This window comes from Dasypus novemcinctus, chromosome 6 (assembly GCF_030445035.2).
Source record: "Dasypus novemcinctus isolate mDasNov1 chromosome 6, mDasNov1.1.hap2, whole genome shotgun sequence".
NCBI classification, from domain to species: domain Eukaryota; kingdom Metazoa; phylum Chordata; class Mammalia; order Cingulata; family Dasypodidae; genus Dasypus; species Dasypus novemcinctus.
In genome coordinates, this window is record NC_080678.1 from 136704005 (window position 1) to 136716350 (window position 12346).

The 12346-nt window shown below is 52.6% G+C and overlaps 1 long non-coding RNA gene across 1 annotated transcript; it reads right to left on the reverse strand.

Moving 5' to 3' along the window:
* Positions 1-2114: 2114 nt before the first annotated feature.
* Positions 2115-12020, reverse strand: LOC139439254 (uncharacterized). The gene is made up of 3 exons (XR_011649143.1): positions 11797-12020; positions 4699-4829; positions 2115-2279 (listed from the first exon to the last, which is right to left on the reverse strand). It is a non-coding gene; the product is annotated as an uncharacterized lncRNA (long non-coding RNA).
* Between the last annotated feature and the right edge of the window lie 326 nt (positions 12021-12346).

The window sequence follows — 12346 nt, forward strand, 5'->3', positions numbered from 1 at the left end:
ACAGCATAAACTATTATCCATGCGGAGCAGCAGTGCTCCAAAATGTAGTCACCAAACACAAAGTAACTTTTAAGGTAACACAGAGCTCAAGGCAGGGTAAAGGCCAAGGTCACGGGAGGAAAAGGAGAAAATGGGTGACAGAGAGGTTTCCATGGACTTCATGTGGGAGGAACGCCGGCCCTGGGCCACAGACAGCGATTAAAACACAGCCCATCTGAGTGTGTGTGTGCACACGTGTGTGATGTGTCTGTGTGTGCATGTAGCCCTGTGTACGTGTGTTTCTGTCTGCATATGCGTGTTTGTGTGCCTCTGCATGTATGCACGTGTTTGTGCGTGTATGTGTGTGGTGAGTGTGTCTCCATGTCTGCATCTAGCACGTGTGTGTATGTCTGCACAACATGTGTGCAGAAGTGATGGGAAGCATACATGTTCCATGTCACATGTACGCGTGTGCATGGACTCACACAGCAGGCGATCACAAGCACTCTCAGGAAAGGGGGGCCTCGTCTCTCTCCTGCTCTCTTTCGACTCCTCTTCTCTTCATTTATCCCTGTTGGCTGTTTCCCACACTTTCTCTGGTGAATATGTATGGCTTTGTCATCAGCATAAGAAAAATGCACATCCTCCTAAACCCAGGGCATGAGGCTTCCGCAGTAGCCCCCTGGGGGAGAGGGAAGGGGGTCCCTGCCCTCGGGGGCTTCCTTGCAGGCTCCTGGAGAAGGGAGACATGTTCCCACCACTGGGTGTGACCCAAGGAAAGGAGGGGGCCCTGGGCCCAGGGCAGAGGAGATTTGTGCCCTCCTGGGTGGGTGTCAGGAGAGGCTGCATCAGGCTGCATGCGACAAAGGCCCCTCCACACACCTCTCAACTCTTGATCGTAAGGGACCCAGGAAATCACCTCCGTTCTCTCATGACTGGAAATGTGTTCTGCCCTGCGTCCTGAGCAGAGCACACACTTTGCCTCTCCTTTCCTCAGACCCCCTAACTTCTCCTCTCCAGCTGGCAGAAGGCAAGGCTCTGCATAGGTGCCAAGCTGTGCCACCCTGCAGGAGCTGATCTGGGGCAGCCCAGCAGGTCCCCGAGCCAGCCTATCACACACCCTCCCCTCTACTTCGTTATTTCCTCCAAATCTTACACTATTCCCCACCCCCAAAGTATTCCTTTCTCTCCCCTTCTGCCCCCAATGCCTTTCAGGCCCACCCTGCCACCTCTTCCAGGAAGCCTCCCTGGCTCCTTGGGCATCCTCAAGGAATGCACAGCCTCTTCACAAGGCGCACCTTCCACTCTACCCCGCTCAACTCTCAAGGGTGGGGAGTGGCTCCCTGGAGGGCTGCACAGTGAGGCTTCTGAGCTGGGGTCTCCGTGGACTCCCATGTTCTGAGTTAGATTAATGATGCCTGCCGCAGGCCAGGCCAGGGCAGAGCAGGCGCAGCTCTGGATCTGCATCCCTCTGGCTCCTCAGTGCCCCTCATTCAACAACTGGCTGGTACTTCGCATTCCTAACCAGATTATTCATTTACTCGTTAAAGAAAAAAATTAGTGTTTACCATGTGCCAGGGTCTTGGAGACACAGTGCCCGCTCCCTGTGTTTACCTTCTTCAGGAACGGGTCATGGGAGGGGATAATGATAAACAGATCAACAGACAAATGGAAGGTGGTGAGATAGTCTGTGGACAGGCAGTTGGGGTGTTTACATGCAGGGAGGGCTGTTGGAATCTTCTGGCTGGGACATACAACGCCTGAGAAGAGGTAGTGGACACAATTCATGGGCAGACGTTAAAAGGGGTAGATAAGATGTATTTGCATTTTTCACCAGTTCTTTAAAAGTAAACATTTTTTGCCTCTGAAAATATTCTTTACCAAACACTCTACCCTCCCCACCCCCCAAAATACAGCTACACCATTATCAAATTGAAAATAGGGGCATCTTTATTTTTACAACATCAAAATGTTTTTTCACACGATCGATAATGGAAGCAGTTCTTGAAGCACCTGTATCACAAGAGGCTGGTACTTAATAAACAGCCTGTGAAAGTTAAGTGATTTCAAAGGAGCTCTTCATCATTAATTCTAAAACACATAATCAGGATTGAAGTTGAGATATGTATGGGATATCAGTCACTTAGTAATCTAGCGGTGGCATTGATAATAATTCACTCTGAAGCAATGGCAGAAGCATCTGGTCTTTCCCATGGTGGAAGCAGGACAAGGCACCTGGCAGGGGAGGGGACACGAGCATGTGTCCAGAAGGAGCTCATGGCCGGCAGCACAGAAGAACACTTTATTTTTAAAAAAAAAAAAAAGAACAGGATTCATGGCTGAGGAGAGATTAAGTGGCCAAGAGAACCTATAGTGACCGGATCAAAACTACCTGATTCCCAAAAACTGTGGAGACAGAAGTGCGGATGTTTGCAGGTTTAGGGAGCCCCTTGTGAAGATGGGGCCTTATAGAATCCCAGTGAAATTATGAGAGTGTGTTGTCTAAATGCAGCCTTCAAAGGGACCCGGCTTGGCAAGACAATTCTCAAATTGCTCCTCAAGTCCCAGCAAGACTTTAATGGCCAAAATTGCTGACTCCTCAGTTAGTTTCATTTAATGATCATCTGGCTCTGCTCTGGGGGCTGGAAGGAGAATCTGCAGAGGGGGGGTCCTGCCTCTCAACACAGCAAGCTCCTTCCCTCCACCCGTCCTGCTCAGAACACCAGGCAGGGTGCAGAAACTGCGCTTATATATCTGCTGTGGGAAATGGGGAGTTAGGGCTTAATGGGTTCAGAGTTTCTAGGGTGTAGAAACGTGTTGGTCACGGATGGTAGGGATGGTAGCACGACATTGTGAATGTATTTAATACCACTGAACCCTATACCTGAAAGCAGTTATCTTGGGAAATTTGTTTTATGTATGTCACCCTAATAATTTTTTAGAAAAGAAAAGCCAAAAAGCAAACCCAGGGTAAAAACTACTGACTTTTAATGATTATGGACCTATTATTTTTGCTTGGAATTTGAGGGTAAAATATCAATCAAATTGACTGTTAAAAAAATCTGTTGGATGATATTGAGGAGCTAACGAGTCAGTAAATGATTATGACATGGCCAAGATGCAGGAAAAAAACAGATGCAGATGGAAAAGCCTAATATTTGTGCCCTACAGGCACTGGCAGTTCTGGAATAGTGTCAAAATTTAGAGGTGGACGTGGTAGTAAAGGAGGCACAAAGGAACATGTGCAGAACAAAAGAGAACCGAAAAATCAAAGGGCAAATAATTCTTTACCCTGCTACACCTGAAAGATTTCTCCATTAAAGAAACCACACTTTGCTACATTACAGAGGAGAGCATTCTATAACTGGGAATTGTGTAAACAACCCTAATAGCCAGGCCTACCAAAGGAATCCATAAGTAAAAGGAGTCTCAATTTATACTACATTGCCATAGGAAGAAAACAAAAAATGAAAGTGAAAACGGCCATAAACAACCATGAGGCAGAGGAAAACTGAATCACACTCCAAACTAAATTAAATTTCCTCAAAAAAGCATTTGGGGGTATGAGAAAAATACCTTCAACAGGATTATGAAAATTAAGAACATAAATGGACAGAAGACAGGAGAGAAATGAAGCAAAATTCATTGAACTCAGGAAACAAATACGTAAAGTTGACAATATCACATCAGCAATTGAGACTAAATTAAAGATGCCCAAAGAATAATAGAATGAATAAAAATGTAATTAAAAGCACTGAAGAAGGAATGGAAAACATTCAATAAAATTAAAATAAGGGGAGGGGTTAAAATGAATGGTAGGCAAATAAGTAAAATCCAGTATGCATATTGTTGGATTCCTTTAAGAAGAAAAACAAAACAACACAGTACAATATTTAAAACTCTAATCCAAGAAAAGTTTTTTTTTCTCCCCAAACTTAAGATCTGAATCCCAGGGCTCACAGTCGGACCCGGGTGGCGGGAACAGGCGTTAAGGCCCTCCGCTTGGGGTTCGGGCGTACTGCCCGCCCCTCTGCCCAGCTGCACCCGCTTCCCCCTCGGTGGCCTAACCCCGCCTCTCCCCCGAGGGCCACCGCCGCGCCATGACAGCCCCGCCTCGCTGCCCCGAGAACCCTGGCTACCCTGTCTTCTGCCCGCAACCAGTGATGCACTCCTGCACGAGCCTATCAGCCATCTGCCGGCCCCCGGCCATGCCCCCTGCCCCTCCCCCGTCTTCACCCTATAATAACCGCTGTACTTCCTGAATAAATCAGACTTGCGCACAGATCCTGGTCTCCTCGGTAGTCTTCTTCCCACCGCGCGTCCTCCGCACCTTGCCGGCCCCGGAGCACCTTCTCGGAAGGCCCCTCCGTGTGTTGCAGCCCTCTGCCTGAGCCCACACCGCCCCTGCAGCGGCCCTCCAGGCGAGCCCACACTGCGACATTTGGCGTCCAACATGGGGGCAACAACTTCCCGGCCAGACCCCCACCCACCTCGCCCGCAAGGTAAGGACCCCCGTCTTCGCTAGGCCCCGCCGTCGGCGCCATGGGCGGCCGTCTTTCCTCCCGCCAGGCGCCTCAGGTTAGGGCCCTTGCCGGCCTTTTAGACACCAATCATATGAATGTCTCAGTAAAGCAGCTCCAAATGTACTGGGACCTTTTGCTGCCTTTCAACCCCTGGCTCTCCACTTGCCAGCTGTGGGACCCGGACACGTACACTAACCTCATTGACCGCGTCATGGCGGCTATGGAATATGAGAACAAGCGTTTTCCCCCCAGCCTTCTCCCCACGCTCATCGCCATTCGCTCGTGCCTCCAGGGCACCCCCGTCAATCGGGTCGCTTTCCACTGCACCTGCGGTAAGAGCAAGGGAGAGGGGTCTCAGTCAGACAGTGATTCCAACACCGAGTCCTTGTCCAGCTGCCTCAACAACGCCCTGGACTCTTGACCGCCCAAACCAGACGCGCCTACCCCAAGATGGCGAACTTCCGCCTTCTTCTTGGGAGGATAAAGGGAAGTCCCTCCCCCTATACCCGCCCCCTCCGGCCACGGCGCCATCTTGGCCCCCACCGGAAGAGGAGCGGCCGCCATCTTACAAGCCGCCTACCCCCTGGGGCAGTCCGCCATCTTGTGAGGCGCCGCCATCTTGTGAGGCGCCGCCATCTTGGGACGAGCCACGTTCTCGCCCCACCCCCTGGGCACCCCCCACCGCGGATCCCTCATCCGCCAGAGGGCCCATGGGTACTTGGCCCCCACGGGCAGAGGCCCCTGCGCATCAGATGCCGCTCTTATACCCGCTGAATGCCGCCCCCTCGCGGCACCGTCCGCAGGATCGGTACCCCTTTACAGCCGACAAAATAAAAAACCTCCACAAGGCAGTTAAAGAGGACGGCCTCGGTAGCCCGTACGCCCAACATTTGCTTGAGGAGCTTAGCACTCAGCTCGCGGTTCCGTATGACTGGGTTTCCCTCGCTCGGGCCATTCTAACCCCCGGCCAATTCATCGACTGGCATGCTCCCTTTACATCAGAGGCAGAAAAGCAAGTGGCACACAACGCCCGTGTCGGGGCTCGCCATCCCCCGGACGCTTACACAGGCACGGGCCAATTTGCCAATCCGGCCCAATATCACAACGCCCCCCTCCGAGTTCTGGCTCCAACTTCACGAGCTGGCTTTACGCGCTTTCCGCAGCTGCTCCGCCACCAGACCTGAGCCACTTGCCAAGCTAGTCCAATGAAAAGACGAAGACTTCGCCGACTTCGTATCCCGGGTTCAGGAGGCCTGCAAGTGCAAGGTCCCTGGCGAGCATGCGCAACAAGCCCTTGCCCGGGAACTCATTCTGGAAGGGCCACCAATGCCTGCCGACAAGACATCCTACCAATGAAGGAAAGGGGAGTACACGACTGGATCCTGGCCTGCTCCCACATAGACCCGCAGGCCACCGCGCTGGCTCAGGCCATAGCCACGGCCATGTCCCTCTCCTCCGACTGCTTCAAATGCGGAGAAACTGGACATTTTGCCCGCGAATGCCCTCATGCTGCCCGACCACGACCATCCACGAACACGCCTCGAGACACTGGAGGAGCCAGACCACGCGCGCCTCCCACCCCATGTCCCCGCTGCGGCAAAGGATACCATTGGGCCCATGACTGCCGCACCGCCAACAGCCAACGGCAGCCTTTAAACGCGAGAGGGGGCAGGCCTCAGCCCCGCCAGCAAGAGGCCACTCATCCACGCTACCACCCCCTGCCGTAATGTGGACCGTTCCACTGGGACCCAAGAAACCAATAATGGAGTTAGAGGTTGAAGGCCAATGGTTCGAGGGAATCCTTGACACCAGGGCAGAAATATCCTGCTTCCCAGAAACAGCCGCACACAACTGGGGTGTGCTCCCTGGCCCCCGCGTCATTGGAGCCACCGGAACAGCTCCCTCATTCCAAACCAGCCAAGATCTTATTTGGAAGGACAAGGAAGGCCACCAAGGCATCTTCCGCCCCCTTGTCCTGCCTGGCATCGACAATATCCTCTGGGGCCAGGATGTCCTCTCAAACTGCGGAGCCATTCTATCCACGGCTCCCCCCCAATGATATACGCCACTGCTCGCATTACACCTCCAGCACCCACTCCTCTTGAATGGGATACCGAGGAGCCCATTTGGGTGGAGCAGTGGCCCATCTCATCCCAGAAACTCTTAGTTCTCCAAGCTCTTGTCTATGACCAGCTCGACGCAGGACACATTGAGCCATCCACCAGTCCGTACAACTCACCCGTCTTCGTCATTCAGAAGAAGTCAGGCAAGTACCAGCTCCTCCACGACCTGCGTGAGATCAACAAGCACATCCGCCCAATGGGCTCCCCCCAAACGGGGTGCCCCCACCCCACGGCTATACCTAGACACTGGTGCACTGCCACCATCGACATCAAGGACTGTTTCTTCTTCATTCCACTGCACCCAAAAGACCGTCCAAAATTCGCCTTCACGCTCCCGTGCACCAATCACCAAGAAGTAGCTGAGCGTTACCAATGGCGAGTCCTCCCGCAAGGAATGCGAAACAGCCCGGCCATCTGCCAGCTTTATGTCAATAAGGCAATTCAGCCATTAAAGAACTTTGCATACATTGTTCATTACATGGACGACCTTCTCGTGGCGCATGAAACCCCCGGAGGCCTCCAAGCCATCGTCACGGCATTACTGCGCCATCTCAACAAGCTTGGCCTACAAGTCCAACAAGATAAGGTACGCATGGAGCTCCCCTTCACCTTTCTAGGCTTCAACATCCACAACACCATCACGCCTGCGGCCCCCCAACTGGCCATTCCGCAGAAGCTATCTCTGACAGAGCTACAGCAAATCTGTGGGCACATCAATTGGCTCCGTTCGGCTCTCCCGATCACCACCGCTCAACTACAACCCCTCTTCACCCTTCTGCAAACCGACCAAGACCCTCCGCAGGCCGTAACAAAGAAAATCGCTATTACCTCGGCTGTGCAGGAGGCCATCCGAGCTGTCAATGATGCCCTGCGAGAATGCCAACTGCAGTGTCACGACCCCAACCGAGCCATCTTGGCGCTGATCCTGCCTACCACGGGTACGCCCACCGGGCTCCTCTGGCAGAAGGGGCCCCTTCTCTGGCTCCATACCGCCAAAAGCAAGCTCAGAAAAATCGGCCTGCAAGTCACCCTCTGGATCTCCTTGGCCATTGACCTCGTCCGGCAATGCACCCACACATATGGTACTCCCCCTGACACCATTGTGTGGCCGCTTGATGCCAAGAAAACCACTGCACTGCTTCTGTCCAGTCCAGACATGCAAGTCCTTGCGGAACTCTTCCATGGCAAATTTGACAACCACTATCCCAGCCATCGGCTGCTTCAGGGCATCTCCCAGTTATCCTTCATCCCTCCGCCGCACCACCCCTTCCCATCTCGCCGCCCCTACCCACATGCCACCACCGCCTTCACTGACGCCTCCAAGAACAAGTTCGCAGCTGTCATCTACTCGCCTGGTACGTCAGAGCCTCAAATGCTCATCCACATCAATGTGAACTCTGTCCAGGTAGGAGAGCTCCAAGCCGTCGTCCTAGCTCTCCGTGCCTGTCCCGACAGACCCCTCAACATCTTCACCGACAGCCTGTACACCTTGCAAGTCTGCCAAGTCTTGGCTTTCACCACGTTTTTTCCTGCCAAAAGGCCTATTGACCAAGCACTCCTAACTCTCCAGAGTCTCTTGGAAAACCGCACGGTGCCCTGGTACATCGCCCATGTGAGGAGCCATTCTGGCCTTCCTGGACCTATCGCTGCCGGCAATAACCTCGCCGATCAAGCCGTCCAAGCCCTCCCAGCCTCAGTAGAGCGCTCGGGAGGCCGACCGCCCGCCCCTCCACCTGGCGACCTCCTCAACCAAGCCAAGCTACTCCACTCTCGATTTCACTTCTCTGCCAGGAGCCTTCACAAGTTGTTCCCGGAACTTTCCATCCAGGCCTGCAAGCACATGGTCAGATGCTGCCAAACCTGTGCACCCCTTCTGCCCCTTGGGCCACTACAGCCGCAAGGAGTTAATCCACGCGGGCTACGCCCCAATGCCCGATGGCAAATGGACGTCACCCACGTGCCCCAGTTTGGCAGGCTCAAGTATCTCCATGTGGCCATCGACACCTTCTCCCACCTGTGCTATGCCGTTCCCCTCCCAGGAGAAACAGCCAAGCACTGCATTCAGGCCCTCAGACAAGCCATCCTCTTCATGGGAGTCCCATGGGACCTGAAAACCGACAATGGACCAGCATATCGCAGCGCTTCCTTCGCCGCGTTCCTGAGACTATACAACATCACTCATCACTTCGGATTCTGTTCAACCCCCAAGGTCAAGGCATGGTTGAACACACTCATCTCTTCCTCAAGCATCTTATTCAAAAGGAAAGGAGCAACCATCCCCGCCACACACCTGGAGAAATTGTCACCTCTGCCTTAATCCACCACAACCTCCTCTGCTTTGATGAGGATGGCCTTTCCCCAGTACATGCTCATTGGGGCCCGTCCTACCGGCCCACACAGGCCCCCCTTGTTCAGTGGAAAGACCCCAAGACTAACATCTGGTCAGGGCCTGCCCCCCTCCTTGCCCAGGGTAGGGGTTTTGCTTGTGTCTTTCCAGATGACGCCGCCCAGCCCATCTGGATCCCAGGACACCTCATCCGGCCTGCCACTGCCGAACCGCCTGACCCGGAGAGAGAAACGTCGCCAGCGACACCTCACCCCACAGATGGCCATGATGACCCTGAATGCTGAGCCCGACCCTCTCCGCCAACAAGTTCTGCGGCTACTCCACCTAGCCCAAGCTGAAAGGGCCCGGCGGCCGCCGCCACCCACCTTCACCCCCCCCAAGACAGGCTTCTCGAACGTGCTGCCTGGCGAGGCCCCCCCCAACAAAATGAGCGCTGGCCCTTCCTCTTCCACCTTCTTCGGCGCTTAATAAAAGAAAAGGGGGAAATGTAGGGTGGCACCGTGTGGGAGCGTGGCGACAGCAAGGGTCGGCTCATCTCCAGGCACCGGTGCGAGTCGGACCCGGGTGGCGGGAACGGGCGTTAAGGCCCTCCGCTTGGGGTTCGGGCGTACTGCCCGCCCCTCTGCCCAGCTGCACCCGCTTCCCCCTCGGTGGCCTAACCCCGCCTCTCCCCCGAGGGCCACCGCCACGCCATGACAGCCCCGCCTCACTGCCGCCGAGAACCCTGGCTACCCTGTCTTCTGCCCGCAACCAGTGATGCACTCCTGCACGAACCTATCAGCCATCTGCCGGCCCCCGGCCATGCCCCCTGCCCCTCCCCCGTCTTCGCCCTATATTAACCGCTGTACTTCCTGAATAAATCAGACTTGCACACAGATCCTGGTCTCCTCGGTAGTCTTCTTCCTACCGCACGTCCTCCGCACCTTGCCGGCCCCGGAGCGCCTTCTCGGAAGGCCCCTCCATGTGTTGCAGCCCTCCACCTGAGCCCACACCGCCCCTGCAGCGGCCCTCCAGGTGAGCCCACACTGCGACATTTCTTCTGTCATTTCAAGTCTGCTGTTGTATGCCTCTAATGTGTTTTTTTATCTCACTTATCATGTCTTTTGTTCCCATGAGCTCTGTTACTTTTCTATTCAGGTTTTCAAATTCTTCTGTATGCTCGCCCAAGTGTCTTCTTGATGTCCTTTTTTCATTAGCCATAGTGTCTTTCAACTCATAAATTTTGGAAATTTATATGCATCTCAATTAGTTTTCTGAAGTCCTATGTCTCTTCTGGGACTTTGATTTATTCCTTTTCTTGGGCCATTTCTTCCATTTTCTTAGTATGGCCTGTAAGTTTCTGCTGATGTCTAGGTGTCTGTTTAGGATGTTGAGTTTATTCAGATGCTCGATCTCTCTCTCTTTCATAGGGATTTATTGGTGGGAGGCTGTGTGTTACTGCTATTCTTAGTTCAGCCTGTTCTGGGTCTTTAGGATTGTCCCTGTTATTACCTCAAATCTGGGCCCTGCACCCAGTAATCGGTTGCAGACCCACTTCCAAGGGCCTTGGGGAAGGAGATTGTAAAAGCCAGAAAAAACCTTTCTTACTTATTTACTTTTAATTTCCTTGCATACACTTCCCTAGTCCACCCGCTGATGGTGCTCTTTGGCAGCCCTCACAGTTCAGTGCCTTGTCAGAGTGTGTTTGCTGCAACACAGACTGGATCACTGTGATAGGGAAGGCTTCCTGGAGGCTAAGAGACTTGTGATTCAAACTTTCTTAGAGGCAGTTCTCCAGCCTTTGCCAGCAGCCACCTCCCTTTTCCCAGGTAGGAACTAATTCCACTCCCCTCTGCATCTTCAACAGCCAGTCCTGATGAGTAGAATGGGAAATGGAGAGAGCTGGATCTCTTTAGTCCCTTGCCAGCAACCAAGACAAACAATGGCATGGCCGTGCCTGGCTGGAAGGAAGGGCTCCTGGAACACCAGGTCAAATTTGTGGGTCAAAGCTGAGTCAGCCTTAAGCCGTGTCTGTCTCTCTCCCCTTTCCTGGGAAGGTGGATCCCTGGGACCCCCTTTGTCTGTAGCTGCTAGTACAAGGCCCGTGAATTCAAAAGTATCTGTAGCAGGGGAAATGGCTGTGGCTCAACCAACTGGGCTCCCGTCTACCATATAGGAGGTCCAGGTCTCCTGGTGAAGGCAAGCTGGCCCATGCACTGAGCTGGTCCACGCAGAGTGCCGGCCCATGCAGGAATGTGGCCCCGTGCAGGAGAGACACCCTGCGTGGGAAAAAGCAACCTCATGCAGGAGTGCCAGCCAACACGGAGAACTGGTGCAGCAAGATGACACAAAAAGAGACACAGAGAATAGAAAATAAGAAGACATAGCATGGGAGCTGAGGTGGTACAAGAGAGTAATTGCCTCTCTCCCACTCCAGAAGGTCCCAGGGCAGCTTTCTCAGAGCCACCTAATAAGAATACAAGCAGACACAGAAGAACACACAGTGAATGAACACAGAGAGCAGACAACAGTGGGAAGGAGGGGGTGAAATAAATCTTTAAAAAAAAAAAAGGTGGTTCAACTTTAAAAAACAAAACAAAAGTATCTATAGCAAGGGTTCTTTTTTTTAAAAAAAAAGATACATAGATTACATAAAATGTTACATTAAAAAAATATAGGGGTATAGTAGGGATTCTTAACCTTTTTTGTTCCAGGGATCCTGTATTAGTTAGCCAAAGGGGTGCTGATGCAAAATACCAGAAATTAGTTGGTTTTTATAAAGGGTATTTATTTGGGGTAGGAGCTTACAGATACCAGGCCATAAAGCATAAGTTACTTCCCTCACCAAAGTCTATTTGGAGCGAGATGGCTGCTGATGTCTGCAAGGAAGGGTTCAGGCTTCCTGGGTTCCTCCGTTCCTGGGGCTTTCTTTTCTCTGGGTTCAAGGTTCCTTCTTTCCTGGGGCTGGCTTCTCTTTCCTCCACATGCTGACTTCCTGGGGCTCCAGTTTAAATCTTCAGCATCAAATTCCAATATCAGAAACACTTACATCAAAAGCTTCAACTCTGTCCTTTGCCATGCCTTTTATCTGTGAGTCCCCACCCACCAAGGGGTGGGGACTCCACGTCCTAATGACGTGGCCCAGTCAAAGCCCTAACCATAACTCAATCATGCCCACTAATAGACCAGATTACAAACATAATCCAATATTTATTTTTGGAATTCATAACTATATCAAACTGCTACAGACCCCTTTGCCAGTCAGGTGAAAACCATGGACCCCTTACTAAGTCTACACTACACTGTGTGTTATTTAATAAATATATCACACCTTCACCAACATGTCCCCACAAGAATTTTTTTTTTTTTAATTCAAATCAAGCTCATGGACCCCT